Source organism: Haliotis rubra, unplaced genomic scaffold (assembly GCF_003918875.1).
Source record: "Haliotis rubra isolate DU_JTF1 unplaced genomic scaffold, ASM391887v1 Scf65, whole genome shotgun sequence".
Taxonomy (NCBI): domain Eukaryota; kingdom Metazoa; phylum Mollusca; class Gastropoda; order Lepetellida; family Haliotidae; genus Haliotis; species Haliotis rubra.
Window position 1 is genome coordinate 2,386,607 of NW_025767357.1, and position 21,085 is coordinate 2,407,691.

Consider the following 21,085-nt stretch of genomic DNA (forward strand, 5'->3'; position numbering starts at 1 on the left):
AAAGACTGTAGTTGCATCGCATTCATTAAAGTGAGAGGGCCAACGTCTCTACGTTCTAAATACATGCACTTATCGAGCTTGTCTTTTTCATTTTTTCTTTCAAAGTTTCAATAGCAAATTACCTGGATACAAAACCGTCGATGCTAACATTCAGAAGGATGGTTCGACCTCGACGGATTCTCACAAAAGTTTGAATATTAGTTTCAACGGCTCGTGTACTTTTCGTACCTACACAATTCCGAAGGCATCTCTGCATATGGTTGAAACATTGCCCGTTAGTTTCCGTACACGAGGGCATGTTAGAGATCTATCAATACAAGTAGGTTGTATTGAAATCTATGTTATGAAACGTTTTCTGCGATCAAAGTGAATATGAACAAAGGACATTGTAAATGAGTATTGTTTGTTTTCTTAGTGTGTACCAAGGATGATGATTTAGGACGCATGGATTCAAAATAAGCTTTCACATGTATTTCCATTGTATGGTAGGTATGGAATAAGACGTATGTGTGGATTGCTAATGAGTGTGTTCCATGCCTTATGGGGCCTAATCAGAATGTTGTAATTTCAGCCGGACCTCAGGATGGGATGGGCTGGTGGCTACAACGTCACCTGGTCACGTCACAGCAGTGATTTCTGAAAAGGTCAGCGTGTGTAAAGCCGTTTCGAATGATATCTGCTTTGAGTGAGTTTTACGCCGCACTCAGCAATATTCCGGCGGTTGTCTGTAAATAATCGAATCCAGTGAACAACAATATCTGCTTTGATCTTTCATGGAACTGTTCAATTATATTTCTAAACTTAATGATTCATTTAGTTCCCTGCATTTAGATTATTCCACAGATCGATTTCGAATTCGACAAGTATCCTCTGAGAAAGTTGTTTCATTTTAAAATAAATCGTTTTTAAAACGGTCTCGCCATGACAAAATAGCCTCTGTGGCTTTAGATTGACACCAACCTTAATACCAGACTGTATTGATATGGAAGGTCCACTGTGATATCTTTTTCGTGCCCCTTTTCAAAGGCCATGTAAGTGAGTTTAACAGTCCGTTTTGCCTCCTGCTTTTGTCACAGTGGTGGCAAGCCGAAATTGAGTGAGCTTAGTAAAAAAGGACTTTCTCTCTGAACTAAAATGTGAAGCGATGCACCCCCATGTAACCGAACAAACCCATTCTGGTGTCTAGCTTACTGACTAGTGCTCAGAGAGTAGACGCTTCCTTCACTTCATATGGCTTATTAGAAAAGATGAAATGGCAGTCACAGAAATAAAGGTCACGACTGTAAAGGATGTGAGTGCAATGACATCATGCACTGAATGACATGTTTGATTTTTCGATGTGTAGGCTGTAAACTTAAGATCAGTTATGAAATAGAACATTTGATTGTGTGATATCACTTAATTACTCTTATGAAGTTATATTTCTGAGATCGTGGTTATCAGGTTATGTAATATAATCACCCGTTGTCCTGAATGTGAGTGTTACATTGTTGGATAGTTTTACACATAAAATATAACAATGATTAGAGGGTAATTAACGCATGGACTGCTGGCATGGGTGTATATAACAGTTAGTAATTCATTCAGTAAGCTTCGTTACCAATCATATAAATTTGGACTCAGGGCATGTCACTTAAGCTTAAGACAGAAAATTAGGGCGAAGGGAAAAGAAGGAGACTATTTTTCCCAAATAATTTAAGGCCTCCTTAGTGACGGCTTCTGGTAAGTTTCTCAACCGCTTCTACTTTATAACCTATTGCACGGGCAACTGCTTTTGTCAAATGTGACGTTAAAATTATTATTGCTTCTTCTTTGTCTTCAGTAACCATTACGTGGATGCTTGTATTGAAAAAGAGGGTACTTTGTTTTTGATGATCCTCATGTTTTGGTGAGGTGAATTATCTTTATGGCAAGTTTTCTGGAATGCTTTCCGCAGCTAAAGAAGCAGCCAAGGGCGAATTTAACCCAGTTAGGACATTAAATGAGCGATTCTACATCTCACAAACCCAGTTCTTGATGCAAGATCTTTATGTGAGAGAATAAAAATCACATTTTGTCATTGACGGTTTCAAATGTTCTGAAAACGGATCATTTCTGTTTTAAGGTCTACTTTCAAGCTCAGAAAATTCATGTTTTTGCAACAAGACAGTGTCCGGAAAATGAGTGAGTGAGTTTAGTTTTACGCCGCTTTTAGCAATATTCCAGCAATATCACGGCGGGGGACACCAGGAATGGTCCGGAAAATGAAAGGAGCTTCGATCGCTGTTGAGTCCATACAAAGACGTAAGAAAAGTGACGTTTGCAGTAAGTTTCTTGTCGAGATGTGTCGTAGGATAGTAGACGGTGGTTTACCAGGGAGACTCTTCTATGTGTGTCGTGCCTGGAAACTTAGTGTATGTGCAATCTGAGAACAGTGATTTTCATTATCCCTAATAAATATATCTACTCTTGTGAAAATCCAGGATTTACTATAGGCAGCATTCTGATGTTTGTACAACAATCGTGCGATACCTTGCAAGGTATGAACTAGGAATTCCAAAGATCTGGTATGAATTAGGAGTCCACAGGCGCCATTGTCTTAGAATGATCGAAATTACAGGAAGTTCTCATAGTTGATCGTGTTGTGTTTGCAACCTTACATAATGGTTTGTTCGCATAGCAGTTATGAAAATAATTCTTGGTTTGTCAGCTCTGTTAAGATGCCCATGACATTTTACCAAATGGACAAACATCTGAGATAGACATTACCCCGAGCGTTTGTCTTGCTGTACTCACATGTCCTTTCCCATTGGCTAGATTTAGTGATGCCCAGATCGGATTTCAACCACAGGATTATTTATGAGATATACTCAAAGCGAGGTAAAACCTTCTGACGTACTCACTCGCATGAACGCGATTTATCTAATATATTAGCGGATTCAATTGTAATAAAATATTAACATTCCATTTGTCTATACCCATTATCCGCTGCATCGAAGCATTGGATTTGTTTAATGAACTGTTTGGTGGTTATTAATCAAAGCTTCGGTTATAATGAGATTCCATTACTTAATGACAAGTACTGTCTCTGAGGTTGAATAAACTTTGCCGTCAGTATACCATGGGTGGCACGTGAAACAACATGGTTGCATTCCACAACGCTAAGAGGGAAAAAGCACAAGAAACTACTGTGAAATTGAGAATTAACACACAACATATTCTTTACCTGTTGGTTTAAAAACACGAGCAAAAATGTCTCATGTCTGCGGAAGAACAAAAGCGACTGGCTTTTCACTCGTGTTAAAGGGCAAAGACGTTCGACAGATGTGATTGAGTTGCTAGTTATTGCTCGCGTGAGACGACTCCAGGCAACAGCACAAGTAACGTCCTTTGAGAACTTTTATCAAGGAACGAAACAAGTGGCGAACGTATTCAAAGAAAGACAAAAACACGTGGGATTAATTCACATTTCATTTTACTTCTGGAAACATGTTTCTAACCACTTACCTGAAGCGCTACACGTTATATTCGAAGACCGTCTCCAGTTACGCCGAGGTTATTGTGCTAACAGTTTGAAAGAGCATTAACGTGCTGATTTTGTAAATGCCCGAATTGCATTCCTATACTGGAATTGGTCGCATTTGCACATTTACTTGAAACTGTAATCAATGCTTAAGCGATTCCTCTTCATATGCTTTAAATACAATCATCACATGTACAGTAAGGTTCGTAACTATTCGCTTTCCCGTGTCTCTAGATGTGCTGTGTGTATCCCAAATCACCGACACAAAGTGCAAGTCCGACCATATGCATTCAATCAGATATCATGGGTGGTGAACTGTATTTTCGAACGAAGAAAACACGCTTGTCGATAAAAGAGAATGAAGAGCTAAGCCACAATGTGTCCGTTTATTGACAACATTAAAAGTGACATCTCGTTTTACAATCGAAGCTTAATTGTTTAAAAATGTTCATGTTGTCAATTATTCATTTAATCCATCCTTTTTTCCTGTTTTTGTTTTGTGCAATTATACTACGAATAATTAATTCCATATCCATAGCTGTCCAGTATTGATAAGCTTCTCTGACCTCCTGATGGCAATGCACATTCATTTTGAAGAGCGTGGCTGTCGACGGACTGAATTGGAGGGTATTGCAGAGCGGTGGCTTTGTTAGGGCACCATTGATCTCCAGCCTAAGACCGAGCCTGTTACCCTATTTCGGGGACAGTTTACCCCCACTTTATTAATCAGTTCATCATGTTGCTGCACTCCGAAGATTAGTTTATTCAAAGGGGTTCCACCTTACCTAGAGGGCTATTCTTCACCCTTGGCAGCTCTGACGGTATGCGTTTTCTTAAGGGAAAACACTTAGCAATCGGCACTATGCAAGGTTCTCAGATGAATTGGGGTGCTGTAGTCACATATGGGCAAGCATTATTTTGACGGGGAAGTGAAATACTATGAGGGATTGCTCGACAATTGATTCTGGAATTTCCTTTTTCTTATCTATCTGGAGTTGTGCTGCCGTGCATGTTTAATGACTAAACTTTGTGTGCAGAGTATGACTGAGACAGACATATTTCAACTGCCAGCAGTGGTAAGCCTAAATCAGAAGCACAGAACATTTATCACTCGCACGCAAAGCCTAAGTGAACATAAAAGATGGGTCTTTTATGGAGGATTAGTTCGTCTGCATTTCACACTCTTTGTGTATATCAAATAATCAGTTGATGCCGTTTTGTGTTGCATCTACCTAACTTTTGAAATAAGCACTATAAACGGATTGCATGATTGCATGGTACACCGTCGAAAAATAAAGCCCGTAATGCCATCTGCGAAACAGTTTGCAGAGGTCACTGAATTACATATTCTCCTCTAATGCCATCATCAAATAGGCCAAGCGATTATTGAGAGGTTTTAATGTTTTGTTTTCGTAAAATAGCCTTCGGCGGCGTATTGTTTGCAACAGCCAATTATCATTTTCAACATGGTTTATTTGTGTTTTATTGTGAGCTTAATTCATGTGGATAACATAAGAGGTTTAATTAACAATCCAAATTCCTTCCTCCAGTTGTTTCTGGGGCGAAGGAATGAAACAAAATGGACATAATGTTTGTTGAAGCTGCTCACATCCAGAATGCACCCAATCTTCGCCGCGGAACACTATCTGTCTACAGTGAAAACGTCATTTTCAAGGAATCTGTAAGGGTTTTAATGACAAGTATGGATAAGAACTGTATAGGGAGTCCAAAAGGCTGCATTTTCAGCGCAATTATTAACGTGAGCGGACCAGTGGGTCTTAGTTCTAAATGCATGCATCTGTCGAACAATAATTCTTCATTTCTTGTTTAACATGTATTTCAAAGTTTCAATAGCAGGTTATCTTGACACAGAAGTAAACAACAGTCTCACAACAGAAAGAAAATAGATAGGGCATGTGGTTCCGAAGGTGGTTTAGAATCCTAGGGATTATGTTGATGTATCGTCTATCGACAATGTCGATGTATGTCTGGCTAATGTTAGTTATATCGGGACAATGGATTCTCCAAAACTATTTCACAATTGGTGTAATTGCCAAGGTGTCCCCAGTACTTAAAGGGCAAGTTCACTTTTTCAGCTAGAAAGTGATAACCATGTGGTTTCGTAGCCAAAACAGTACAGTTATCTGATATATAACTCATATATATTTTGTATTATTTAGCCTAGTGGTTAAAGCGTTCGCTCGTCACTCCGAAGACTCTGTGTTTGATGCCCCACACGGGCACAATATGTGAAGCCATCCTCCGCCGTGATATTGCTGGAATACTGCTACAAGCAGCGTAAAACCAAACTCACTTACTGTTTCGTTGGATATAGGTATCTCATGATATTTGCATCTCTGAACATCATTTTCACATGATATCTTAATTTCTGGATATCTTTATTTCAGCATATTATATGTTTTACCGCATGTCTTAGTTTTAGTATCTGTATCCCCGGACAGAGTTATCTGTGCATCTCTGAACATCCTTTACACGTGATATCTCAATTCCTGGAAGTGTTTATCTCATAATATATGTATTATTGTATATCGATTTTTGCATGTTATCTTTACTCCTCGATTTCATTCTGAAAGTTCGGTTATCGCCCCTTTCCGAGGGCAGAGGCGGTGCCTAGTGGTTTAAGCATAATGTAAAGAATCCGGTACAATGCGTGAGGTTAGTTTCTGGTTTCCAGGACTTGATATTGCTTGGATATTGCTTGCAGTATAAAAGCTTACTCACTCTATTTCTCGAAATATTGATGTCCGAAGATAAATGTCTCTCAGTGCATTCTTTCAAAGGGCAAATATACCAGTATATAACAACACTTACAGTAACAAATGTGTAATTATATGCCTAGAACTAGCATCATAATTTAAAGTACACTTGTGCATCAGCTCTTAAAGACTTGTTAAGAATCAATCAATCGATGAATTGTTTCCTAAGAGATGCAACTATGAACAGGGTTCGATGCACAGGGGGATATGAACATGTGTTAACATGGTCCATCAGGGTAAGCAAACGAAGAAGCTTTACTGGAGATATCGTACAGTCGGAACCTAAAGGGAGTTGTGGCGGAATTGGTGAACTGGCTGCTTGTCTGCATAACTCCCGGTGGGGGAGACAGTCCCGTCCACACCTAATATAGCCGGAAATTGAAACCACATTATCATTATCTTCAGTGTTTCATGAGTCGCTTTACTGAACGAGAGGGTGTCTGTACGTGCAAGTGGTGAGTGCGAAGACTTCAGACAGCTCAGTACAATTATACATATGTTATATATAGAACAAGTAAACAAATACAATTCCACATTTTTTAAATATATGAATCCACAGATTACGTACAATTTTACTCGTGCTACATAACACAAAGAAGAACTCTACCAATAAAACAGTCAGCATATACAGTAATTCCTCAGCCACATGATAACAAGGTGTTACTACGACTTGATACGCCTGTTTGTCTCTCCATATGGTCTCTCCATACGCTCGAGATCTTGCGCGACAAGTAGACGGTATTGAGATCAGTTTTGTGGATTGTTTTCTGCGATGAAAGTGAATTTGAACACAGGACACTGTAGATGAAAATTACTTGTTTTGTTAATGTGTAGCAGTGACTATGATTCAGGACTCATGCATTCAAAATATACATTCACATCACTCTCGTCGTCTTATCAATGTTCCCAAATCACGTTTCCAAAAATTATAGAAATACGATATTACCTGCTACCGCAATTGTAAAATGCATGTTTTCTATGAAGAAAAGGCTTGCGGCCTATTTGTACTGACACAAAGGTTTGAAGGATTTCGATGTCGTCACTTTCTCATGTGAATAAGTGTCTTCTCTTACTTTGACATTCACTTTTATTATGGACAATCACGCGTGGATCTCGTGACAAAGACAACGCAATTAAGGGGACAGATCTTACCAAAACGGCTCAAATAATAACGCGAAAGCGGTTCATGTTCACTTATGTCCTCGTAATTCCATGTGCATAGTTGCAGCTCTTGGGAACATCAGAAACCTGGTTCGAATCCCGGTTCGTCCCGATTTCTTTTCTTGGTCAACACATGCTCCTATTTATCACGAAACTAGTAAATGCATATTACTTCAACCTCCAGTTTTAATCTGACACGCCGTGACATTACTAGAAACATGTTTTATGCAAACAAGTCACTCACTCACTTTCATACTTTTCGTGACAAAACATAACCATTTGACAGTTGTATGGTATGTATGAGTGAGTGAGTTTATTTTACGGGACATTCAGCAATATTCGAGCTATATGGCGGCGGTCTGTAAATAATCAAGTTTGGACCAGACAACAAAGTGATCAACAGCATGAGCATCGATCTGCGCAATTGGGACCGATGCCATGTGTCAACCAAGTCAGCGAGCTTGACCACCCGATCCCGACAAGCATGGGTTACTGAAGATCAATATTCTAACACGGACCTTCACGGGTGTATGTTATGTATGAAATAAGAACTAGAAACTGTGATTGGTTTGCTACGTGATGTGTTCCATGCCTTATATGGCCTAATCAGGATGCTGTAACTTCAACCTGGTGACTGAAGCGTCACCTCGTCACGCCACTGCTGGGCTTTCCCTCAACGGTTAGAGTGTATAAACATCCGTGTCAGATATCTGCTTTGATCTTCCGTGGAACTGTTCAATACTATTTCTGAACTTAGGGATTCAATTAGTTCCCTGCATGTAGATTATTCCACAGATCGATAGCGAAGTCGACACAAATCCTCTGAGAAATTTGTTTCATTTAAAAATAAATCGATTTAAATTTTCCAGAAGCGATCTCATCATGGTAAAATAACCACTGTGGCCTTAGAGTAACGCATAACTAAATACTAGGCTGCATTTCCAAACGTGGGGTTTGTTAGACAATTAACTTTGATTTGGAAGGTCACTGAGTATATGCATTTGGCACGCCAGACAAGTCCATTGTGATATCATTCTCTTGCCCCTTTTCTGTACCTTTGACATCTGGTGATTGCGATTTCTGAAGACGCCAAGTTTGTCGCCATGGTGGCTGACCAGAAATTAAGTACTCTTAGTGAAAAGGACAGTCTCTCTTAACAAGAAACCCGTGAAGATCCGGTTTAGAATTGGTCTACAGTAACCAAAGCTTGTCGTAAAAGACGACTAACGGGATCGGGTGGTCAGGTTCTCTGACTTGGTTGCCATGTCATCATATCCAAGTTGAGTAGATCGATTATCATGCTGTTGATCACTTTGTTGTCTGGTCAAGACCGCCGCAATACAGCTGGAATATTGCTGAGTGCGGCGTAATACTAAAGTCTCTAACTCACTCACTATTAACTAGAATGTGAAGCGATGCACGACCACCTAACCGAACAAACCCATTCTGGTGTCTTGCTTACTGACTAGTGCTCAGAGAGTAGACGCTTCCTTGACTTTATATGGCTCATTAGATGGATGAAATGGCGATCACAGACGGCTTTTCATAGAGATGACACTCGCGTGTGATGGTTTGTCGAGGTTAGAGGGACGTTGAGGACACGACTGAGAAGGATGTTAATGCAATGACTGCACCGCTTGGCTTTTTTCATCTGTGTTGGTCCCTGAACTAACAAGATTTCGTTCTGAAAGAGACCTCGGTTATCACATTATGTAATAATGACACGTTATCGTGAGTGTCAAATTTACAGTTCAACAATTTGGGAAAACTCCATGATTACAAGACTGGATAAATTGTTTAAGTTGAAGGCCAAAAATTATGGGGAAAGGGATAGAAGGAGAAAATGATTTAGGTCCTCCCTAGTTCAAATTGACGGCCATTGGTATGTTTCTTCACAGCTCCCACGTTTTACTCTTCCAACTACAGAATTCTTATTGTATGGGCAACCGCTTTTGTCAAATGTGATGTGAAAACATTATTGCTTCTTCTTTGTCTTCAGTAACCATTACATGGGTATTTGTATATAAAACATTGTACTTTGTTTTTGATGATCCCTATTTGTTTCACCATGCTTTCCGTACCTGGAGATGCGACCTTAAGCCGAGGGCGAATTTAATACAGCTAGGACATTAACTGAACGGAGCTCGCCCTCACAAACATGTTCTTGATGCAACAGCTTTTTGTGATAGGATAAAATCTCATTTTGTCTTTGACGGTTTCAATTGAAAACAAAGTAAGGTTTTCTCCAAACAAATTTTTTTTTTCAAGATCTACTTTTAAATTCACTAAATACATAGTATTTTTTGCAACCAGTCAGTGTGCGGAAGGGAGATGCAATTGCCGTTGGGTCAGGTCGGGCAAAACATGGCAGCAGGTTGCTTGTCGGTTTCAGATCCGTTCAGCCATACCTTATCCATAACAAAAACGTTGGAAAAGTGACATGGTACTAATGTTGTTGAGCAACACGATTTTGTCGAGGTTTGTCGTCGGTTTATGGACGGTGTTATACCAAGGAGACACAATTAGTTTATGGACAATCTGAGACAATCTGAGAGCTGTGACTTTCATTAGCCCCATTTAATATAGAACTCTTGTGAAACCCCATGAATTACTATATACAGTGTTACGGTTAATAATTTGCCGTGACAAAAGGTTTAAGAGTCCCTTTTGAACCAGCAAAATAGAACATAGACGAGTCTAAAATATTCAATAATGTATTGAACAAACTACCATGAATGACAATACAGATTTCTAGTACAATGCAACAGAGTCACAAATCTAAAATATTAACTCATCAGAGTCTTGACATTTACAGTCAGAACAGATATACTGATTGAAGGTTGTTTACAATGACAGCAGTTGAATAGGCAAGCACTTGATGAATCCAAGTTCGGATTTCAACCACACTGATCATTCTGAAACATACTTGAAGCCATGTAAAACCTGTGATAGTACTAAAGTGTTGTCGGATTTAACCCAGGTCACCCGTCCAATGGTTCGAGGAATGAGATAGGATTCCCCAGCCTTATTACATTGCGTTTTGCCATCACCTTCAGAATTATAATCAAATCACAACATTCATTATTTGTCTATGCCCGTTATCCCTAGCATCTAAGCAGTTGAGGGGCGGTGGGGTAGCCTAGTGGTTAAAGCGTTGGCTCCTCACGCCCAAGACCCAGGTTCGAATCCCCACATGGGTACAATGTGTGAAGCCAATTTCTGGTGTCCCCCGCCGTGATGTTGCTGGAATATTGCTAAAAGCGGCGTAAAACCAAACTCAGTCAGTCAGTCTAAGCAGTTGATGTATATATGGAACTGTTCAGTTATGACGGGATCTTATTATCCGTTTACAAGCCATGTTTCTGACGTTGAATTAACTTCGCCCTAGGAAACCATGTGAAACAACTTTGCAGTCAACATCGCTTGCCTTTCGAGACAGAAAGGGTACGGGGCGGTGGGGAAGCCTAGTCGTTAAAGCGTTCGCTCGTCATACAGAAGACCCGGGTTCGAATCCCCACAAGAGTTACAATGTGTGAAGCCAATTTCTGGAGTCCGACGCCGTGCTATTGCTGGAATACTGCTAAAATGCTGAGTAAACCTAAACTCACTTACTATGTCAGAAGCAGTGCAAGGAACTACTGTAAAGAACTGACACACGACTTGCCGGTTGGTGAAGCAGACATGAGCAATAAATGTCTTCCGTCTGGGGAACAACAAAGGCTTTATTGCAGTGATTGGTGTCTTCTCCTGTTAAAGGGCAAAGACGATCCTCTGATGTGCTTGTTACTGCTCGCTTGAGAAGACTCCGGGCAACGGCATAAGTGACTTTCGCTTATCAAACCTTTGCGAACTTTTATCAAGGAAACAAAACAAAGGGCGAATGTATTCAAAGAGAGACGACGACACAAGTGATTGATTTCCGATTTTATCAACCATTTGACTTTCTGGAAACATACTTATAACCACTTACCTAAAGCGCTCAACGTTATAATGCCGTTCGCAGAATCCCTTTTGTTACCCTTAGGTTACTGTGCCAACTTTTGAAAAGAGCACAGACGTATATTTAAAAGAATGGCAAAAAATATGGAAATCTGCACTGAGAATAAGAAGAGATTTTCCATACTTGCTTTAGGCGCTTAGGTCAGGATGCAGAGCTAGTTGGATGCAATTAATATTTCTGGTGTTTCCAGTTGTGTTGGACGGCGAAAGATATCCTGCCGTTTTTGTATTGAGCGTCTATTTGTACATATTCCATTGTATGTTGAAGCGGTGACGCAAGGTGTATAGTGTAAATAATCACATGCAAGTGCATAGAGACGGACTTATTTATCCATTCTTAAACTAAATCGTCTAACAATAAAACTGGAGCGGTGGAATAGTCTAGTGATTAAAGCGTTCGCTCGAAGACACGGTTTCAATTCCCACATAGGTACAATGTGTGAAACCCAGTTCTGGTGTCCCCGCGGTGATGTTGCTTGAATAGAGCTAAAAGCGGCGCAAAACCACACTCACTCACAATAAAACTCAATAACCCGATCAGATTGTTTTCGTACCCTTATGGATTCATCTAGATGTGAAACTAAACGCTGTGAGTGAGCGAGTGTTGAGACCTCCGGACACCATTGGACCTGCGGAGTATTTGACACCATAGTGAGTGAGTAAATTTAGTTTTATGCCGCACTCAGCAATCTTTCAACTGTATGGCGGCGGTCTGTAAATAATCGAGTCTGGACCAGACAATCCAGTGATCATCAGCATGAGTATCGATCCACCCAAATGGGGTGCGATGACATGTGTCAACCAAGTCAGCGACCCTGACCACCCGATCCCGTTAGTCGCCTCTTACGCCAAGCATGGGTTACTGAACATCAATTCTGACCTTCATGGGTAATTTGACATTATAACATCTAATGTTTATGTAGACTGACTGACTGAGTTTGGTTTTACGCCGCTTTTAGCAATATTCCAGCAATATCACGGCGGGGACACCAGAAATGGGCTTCACACATTGTACCCATGTGGGGATTCGAACCCGGGTCTTCGGCGTGACGAGCCAACGCTTTAACCACTAGGCTATCCCACCGCCCCTGTTAATGTAGAATCAGGGTTAGAACATGATCTGTGACCTGTGATGTTGTAGTCCCCATTGTGTGAAATATTCATATGACCTATCTCCCCTTCATGACGGGGAAAGAAGCGTGTAACGTGTCCTGTAAACCCAAAGTAACTGCAATGACGTCATCTGTATGCATTGTCGTTAGTATGAGCGTCGAAACAATTATGGTTCAGGTTTAACTGAGCACATTATTGTCTCTATTACCTGTATGTTCCGGTTTCACATTAATTAAGAAATAACTGATATGTTCAAGCGTTTTAAAGATGTATGTGTTATAATTATAATATCAATAATGTTTTGAAGATATTGTACAAGTAAAAAAGGTATGTTATTCAATTTCTGATATTAAAAGTGAAATTAGTGACATCCTGAAATGGTACTGACACCATATTTCGTAACATCTCCAAATGCTTTTAAGACATCAATAAAACGATTACAATCATATAATTTCATAATCACAGCGGAAACTATTTCAAAATGTCTGAAATTCTATTCAAGATATGAGGAAATAGTCTATACATACAACTTTGTATCGTCAAACGCATTACATGCATAATTTGATATATACTATTCCAAAAAAGAAACGTATAACCCAGAAATCTGTTGCGAAAATGTTGTATTTTCAAACATGTATAACTCGTCCACAAAAAGACTTTAAGAAATTAATGTTTACATCAGTTTAGAAGAAGGTAATGTCAATACAACCAAGTGGATACTTTTAGATAACGGAGACGTTAAGCGCAATGGTGACCACGTAGCATGGTCCCGACGTCGGGTCTCCTGGCTCTCAGTCCAGTCTCTCTCAACCTGTTCCGTACAGCTTGGCCGGACACCCTCCCAAGTCCAGGCACCCTGGCTGCTGTGCTCTCACACGTGGCAGAACGATCACGCAAACGTAGTACCCGGATCAACCGATCTTGGGCTCAGTGGTGATTCGAGGTCTGCTTGTACGGGGACGGTCAATTGTTATACCTGTTTGGTTGTAACAAGCTGCAAGCAGTGATATCGTGCTCAGACAAACATTCAGACGCCTGGCAACAGAAACTTGGTCATCTCCAGCGTGCATTCTTTCAATGGCGATGTTCCGTGTCGCAGCGTCAAGACTTGGCGTAGTTATTTGACATTGAGGCTCTTTCAATACGGATGCCGATTTCCGAAAGTAATCTGGATTTTTATAGCCAGACAGTGCATGCTCTTTGCTGAACAATTTCAACTAGAAGGTGATTTCTGTTGCGTTGTGGCGATGCCTTTTTAATTCTTGTAAGAAATCTCATCAAAATCAACATTTTCAGGTAAAGTCGACTTTTCACTTGTGTAATTGTGTTAAATCATGTTATCAACACATTTGTTACAGATTTTGAACACAATTGGTAATTTATAGATTTTTAAAAATACAAAACGCCTATGAGTTTCTTTTTTGGGATAGTATATCTTCGATTTACTGTGATCTAAGATAAAATTATTAGATATCATTCATAATTTTGAAGATACTTTTATATCAGTAAATGATATCTGTGATGTAAGTAACAAGAAAATATTCATTGCCCAGGTCACCAGAAGGACGGGATATCATTCACATATATCTTCAAGTACTTCCGGGTACATATTCGTCAATTTCTCCAGCTTCGAAATGGCATAAAATGCTTCATATGTGTGCTTGGCTCCCCCTGAAATCTCACAAGTTGTAACCGCGCATATGGTGTCGGAAACAGACCAGAAGCCAGAAATATAGGCATTTAATCACTGATATTATTTAAAAGATGAATTGTTTAAATATATAGGCGTATTCTGATCATAAATCAAACTAAAGGTATCACCAATTCTTGTCAAGATATCAATAATATGCCTCATCAAATCTGTAATTCATCTGATACCATCATTGGTAAGTCAGATATATATAATAATCTCTATTCGAGATATTAATTTCAGTCATTTCAGCTTTGATCAAGATATTTTCAATTTTATTCAAGATATATATTTCTAATTTAATTCAAGATCCTTAAAAGAATTAAAGATAAATCGGTAAATTCAAATTATATGTGAACAGCTTGCCAGACACAATCGGCTCACCCTCAAGGCCATACTTCAGTGTGGGTCACTGGCTAGTCTCTGTGACAGCAAATGTGTATGGCTCAGACAACCGTGGCAGACAGCCACAAATAAATGATATCACAATATCGGGATTCAGTTCTACCTCAGGCGCACACGGCTCTGGGAGATATAACTCTCAAGTACAAAATCACGACACCGTCTCCGCTTAAGGTGCGAACCCCAAATTGTATTTTTATTATACTATTATTACACGGGCAGATTGTGCAGACTATTATAACATATTACAACTGATGCAATACCGTTGTCTTTACATAAACAAGCCACAAAAAGAAGCTGTGTATTCCTTTCTAAATATATAAACATAACAACAATGTAAAGATTATATGAAATCTTGAACAGGCCACAAGAAGTCGACAAAACGGCAGATTCAATGTCTATGAATTTGTCGTTACAAATCCAATTGCGGGGCAGAGGTGAAACAACAATGGTACAAACTCAATAACGGCTCTGGCCCCGTGAGCAGCCAGAACACATCGCATCGCTGACGCATAGAGCCTGTCAAACGGTCATGGCTTGTGGCACGCCTCAAAAGTGCTGGGATAGTGTGTCGATGGCGATGGAAGTGCGCAGCCACCTGATGTTTAGACATTACCCTTCGGGCCATCACTATAGTGCTAGCTTCATGACGTGCAGTCGTGAGTCCTGCCATGATTAGCGGTTCACTTGCCTTTTCATCTATTCAACGATCAAACGTCTAACAATTAAGCTTCCCAAATCGACATGCTCAAACGTGTTGCAAAAGCCCATGCCGAAATTCCAAACATAGCACATGCAAAATGTTTTTATTTAAAATCACTAATTACTGTGTCGACATCTGTACATGAAGTTCCAATATATAGGTTTTCAATGTACACAGTTTCTATGCATTTGTGACATATGCTAATGGGTGAAACCCAATATGTAACAGATCACTTTAGCTACATGTAGGGTTTGCGGGCCTGGGAGAAGAAAAGTGGCCTTGGTAGCAATTCATTCAGTTTCCTTCAAAGCATACATGTTTACACGTTGACGATGTAGAGGGAAATCTTACTGTATTAAAATAATTCAAGGCCCAGTCCATTCATATATTCGACCACTGGTAAGGTTCCGGCCCAACTTCAGTAATATAACCTTCTGCAGACGGAGTTTTATGTGAAATTCTTTGTTTCAAACGCGGTTTTATTGGTCAAAATTAAGATCATCATTGCTACTACTTTGTCTTCAATAACCATTACCTTGTCGCTTTTATTGAAATGAGGTACTTTTTGATGAATCCGTCTTTTTTCGTCGACTTCATTTCCTTTCCTGCAATATATACTGTTTCCAATACAAACCGTAGCTGGAGGTGCGACACGGCTAAGGGCGAATTTAATCTAATTGGTATAGTAATTGAACGAAAATCGCCCTCACAAAATTGTACTTGATGCGAGAGCTTTTTGTGATAGAATAAAAATCTCATTTCGTGTTTGGCTCTTCCTAATGAAAAAAAAGTGTTTTTCTCCAAAGGCCGTTTTTGTTTCGAGATCTACTTTTAAATTAAGAAAATAAAGAATATTTTTGTAAACATTCAAACAGTAGCCGGAAATTGATGTGAACTTCCATCGGCGTTGGGTCACGTTGTAGGCTGCCTCAGATACCAGTACACTCCGTTTAACCATACTTTATGCATAAAGAACGTTAGAAAAGTGACATTGTAGCAATTTTGTTGTACCGCAAGATTTAGCCGAAAATTATTGTAGGTTAATGGACGGAGTAACAGCAGGCGACTCTATCATGTGTATGGTGCTGGGAAAATTAGTTTACGGGCATGAGAAACTGTGACGTCATCTGCCCCATCGTCGGCTTCCATCAGTCTCAGTCAATCCAGGAAATCTTGTTAAAGCTGAGACTCACTATAGGCAGCGTCCTGATGTGCGATAACTTGCTAAAGGACATGCTTTTATGAAAAAAATCCTTCTTCCCAAGAGGTATCTGGCTCAAGGTCCTGAATAAAAATTACTGTAATGCTCCCAGTTCAAGGGTCAAAAGTCGCAGTCACTTTGAAATGATGGGAAATAATAACAGGAAATTCTCATAAATTAAAGTGTGTAGGTGTTCTACAGAAGTGTTGTTGTTCCTTTCTTTCTGCGATCGTTGGTTTGCATACCAGGAAGTATTCTTGGCTTCAACCCTTTTGACTATAAATAAATCATGGACATGCACACGGAATTTCACCAAAAGGATTAACATTTACGATTTGCATCACCTCGAGCGACACCACCAAAGGGCTGATACTAGTATGTAGACGACCCGTAGTCGTTTCGTCCATTGACGTCAACTGCAGTGATATCGCAAAGAATACTAATAGCTTCGTGTAACCGGGTGTTCATAAACGAAACACAGGTCGTGTTTGAGTCTTGAGGATTTATTTGACGAAATTAGAAAGAACGCCCTGAAACATGTACATTAAACTATATACACACATACGTATGTGAGGGGACATTAGAGTCACAACAATTCATATCTATATTTATTCAACAACATTAAACTCATGTCATAGTAAAATGTAGTTAATATATATACATGTACTTATAAAATACATTTAAGGATTGTATACATTACACTGACTATATATGCTACAGTCAGTCTGTGTAATCGATCATTCCGTGAAATGCCTGTGATCACAAGGCAATACCTATAATTACTGAAAATTCCAGACATTACACGAAATGACTAAAATTTATAGCTTTCTTTTACACATAATGCCTAACTGAAGATTTTGCAAATCAGGCAATACATTTCAAAGGTTATTACTTACTGTAATTAAGTGCAGTCTATGTTTTCGTATTTGTTTAAAAAAATTATTTTGGGGGGGTAGGAAGCATTGTTTCTGTGGATGTTTTCATAGCATTGTTTCTGGCTTCTGTCACAAATCTTTGCATGTGCGTTTTGGGGTTGTCAAAACATTACTGCAAGTACAAATGCATGGCCTCCCTCAAGTGGCTTCCCCAGTGATTTCACACAAGTGACTTCTTCTTAATCCCCAAGTACATGACAACTCGTCACAAGTGCTCACAGGGTCAGAGAAATTTTCTATAAAACCAGCATTGTTTCTGGCTTTTGTCACAAATCATTCTGTTACAACCATTACATGATACATTGACTTCCGGTTGAACTCGCATGGCGACAGGTAGCTAATCTATCAGCTCTCGAAATCCGCCTAAATCTTTCAAAATCACAATGCCAGGGCAACGAAAAGGGACGAGAAAGGGTAGAACAGATAATAAAGAAATAACACCAACAGGCAATATGGATGCATACCTTCAAAAAACGAACGAAACCATCACAGACGAAGCGGATAACGATGACAGCACTGGTATGGAGGTAGGCGGGTGTGGTGAACATGATGATATCAAAAGTTTCATAGAGGAAGCTGTCACGACACCAACTTCAGTACTGACACATAAGATGGATAAAATTAGTGATGAACTAGCAAAAATTCGGGACGTGATTGACAGTCTGATTAAAAACGTCGAAATGAACACTGAACATATTGTCAACAACCGGAGAGAAATCGAGAAAATTCGACAGGAGTTCGCCGACTTTTAAAATACAAATAATATGTTCTGATGAAAACTGGGTACCATAGTAAGCATTGCCCATGACATACCTATGATAATTAAAAACACATAACCATAATGGTTATAACCAAACACATATATGATAAAAATAATCACACGGTATAACGTTTATTCACTATCTCATTACGACATTAGAGATATAGATGTATGTAAAAAGCAGACATATATACAACACTCCCACACACTTCCCTCCACTGTCCGAATCATTTTGCCCTACCTATCATATTGCTGAAACATAATAATAGCATTGTAAAGCGTAATGACCGACTGAATTACGAACAACAACACGCCTCGATAGCACTATAATATTGTTGAATTTAACCTAAATCACTCATTCAACGAAAGTTTACTCTTGGTCAATAATACATGATGTGAATTCTTTGAAATATAAATATATTCAGTATTATTGAAATGTGTTTTACTAAGATGTAATGAAACCAGTATATTCAGGGTTGTCTGTAAACATTATCTGTAGTATTTCAGCAGTTGATTTATGTAGAAATGGTTTGGTTATTAATCACAGTTCCCGTTACAATAGAAAGCCATCGTACATTTGGTCGTCAGTGTACCATGTGTAGCATGAGTAACAACCATGCAGTCAACATCGTTGGCTTTAAAGACGGAAACAGTTAATAAAAAAGTCTTTTTTTAAGACGTTCCTGTGATGTGATGGCGTTCCCAGTAATTGCGAAGACTCCAGGCTACAACCTAAGTAATATCCTCTTGTCATACCTTTGCGAAACTTCTATCGGGCAAACAAAACAAAGGGAGAATGTTTACAAAGAAACGCGACGCCACAAGTGATTGATTTCGCATTTATCATCCATTTGACTTTTTGAATACATTCATCTATCCACTTACCAAAAAGCGCTTCACGTTACAATCTAGCGTTTAGAAAGAGCAGTGGCGTATTGTCAAAAGGAAGGTCAAATATATGGAAAGCCGCGCTGTGTGTAAGAAGAAATTGCAAATACTGACCTGTTAAATTGTTGAAACAGACTTTGAACGCTCAGTGCACAATGGAGTGCTAGTCACAAGGAATTAAAATTGCTAAAGCTTGTAGTTTTTAACCGTTCTTTCCAACTGTGCTCGATAGCGAGGGTGTCACCCTTGAGTTACTGTTTTAATTGGATGGCCATTGGACCTGTAGAGCATTAAAACCTGATGGCGATTATGTACAATTATCAACAGCATTACAACTAAGTCCTTTGATGTTGTTAACCCGATTATTCAGAACGTATTTATGCTCTATTTTCACTCCATGGCATGTGCTATCATAGATTTCTTGCATTATTCCCGATTATTGAAAATGTATAGATGCTTTACTTTCACTCCATGGTATGTGTTATTATGGCTTTTTTGCATTATTCCTGATTATTCAAAATGTGTATATGCTTTACTTTCACTCCATGGTATGTGTTATTATGGATTTCTTGCATTATTCATGATTATTCAAAATGTGTATATGCTTTACTTTCACTCCATGGCATGTGTTATTATGGATTTCTTTCATTATTCCTGGTTATTCAAAATGTATATCTGCTTTACTTTCACTCCATGGCATGTGTTATTATGGATTTCTTGCATTATTCCTGGTTATTCAAAATGTATATCTGCTTTACTTTGGCTCCATGACATGTTTCACTATGAATTTCTTGCATTATTCCCGATTATTCAAAATGTATGTACATGTATGCTTTATTTTCACTCCATGGCATGTTTCATTATGAATTCCTTGCATTACTCCCGATTATTCAAAATGTATATACATGTACATGTATGCTCTATTTTCACTACATGGCATGTGTTATTATGAATTTCGTGCATAGTGTAATTTCAATCAGGTACTTTTCTAAGATATTTCTCCAGTTTACGTCAGATAAGTTTTACCTTAAGCAAACTTTGATACCACGGCTCTATATGCCCTAGACACAACGTTAAGCTCAATTTCACCTTACTCATTCTGTCAGGAAGTTTTTATAAACTCCTTGTCAAAAAATTCGTTCCGACACGTTTCAAACAATTATGTTTCAAATTGCACAGAGAAGGCAGGTGCTATGTTACACCACATTGAATGTAATCCTGATAATGGGCCATCGTATAACATTAGACCGACTGAATCTGTTCATGTCTATCTTGTGTCACTTAGGTCGGAGATTTACGAATCGATGACTACATAGTGTGTTCAGCACAGACAGATGAGTAACAATATATATATTTATAATATATATATATATGTATATATATATATATATATATGTGTGTGTGTCTGTGTGTGTGTCTGTGTGTGTCTGTGTGTCCCTCCAGATATTCACACGGTATGGAGCCTTCTCATTCACTGGCTTTTATAAGCCAACCTAGGGTACTCGGCGAGCCTCTGTGACAGCAACAGTGTATGGCTCAGACAACCATGGCAGACAGTCAGAGATGAATGGTTTTATAGTACAGGATTCAGCCCTTTCTGTCACGCCCAGCTCTCAGAAACGTTTGTCAGAAGTATAAGCGGAACCCTAATCGTATAACTCTTTTATTGGAGGCACCACCTGTGTGTATGTAGCCTTAAAGTGCAAAACTAAATAGTAATAAATATACACTTGTATAGCGCTTGTTTCCAGTATTATCAACTGCTCAAAAGCGCTTGTGAGCAATGAACTGTCCTGGGAATACACTGTGTAACAGTAGCAGACTTTAAACAAATGTGTTTTCAGTAGTGACTTGAATGATTCAAACTCAGGGGCACTTCTTATTTCAAGTGGGAGGGAGTTCCATATCTGGGGTGCTGAGATTTCGAAACTTCTCTCGCCAAATGATGTACGAG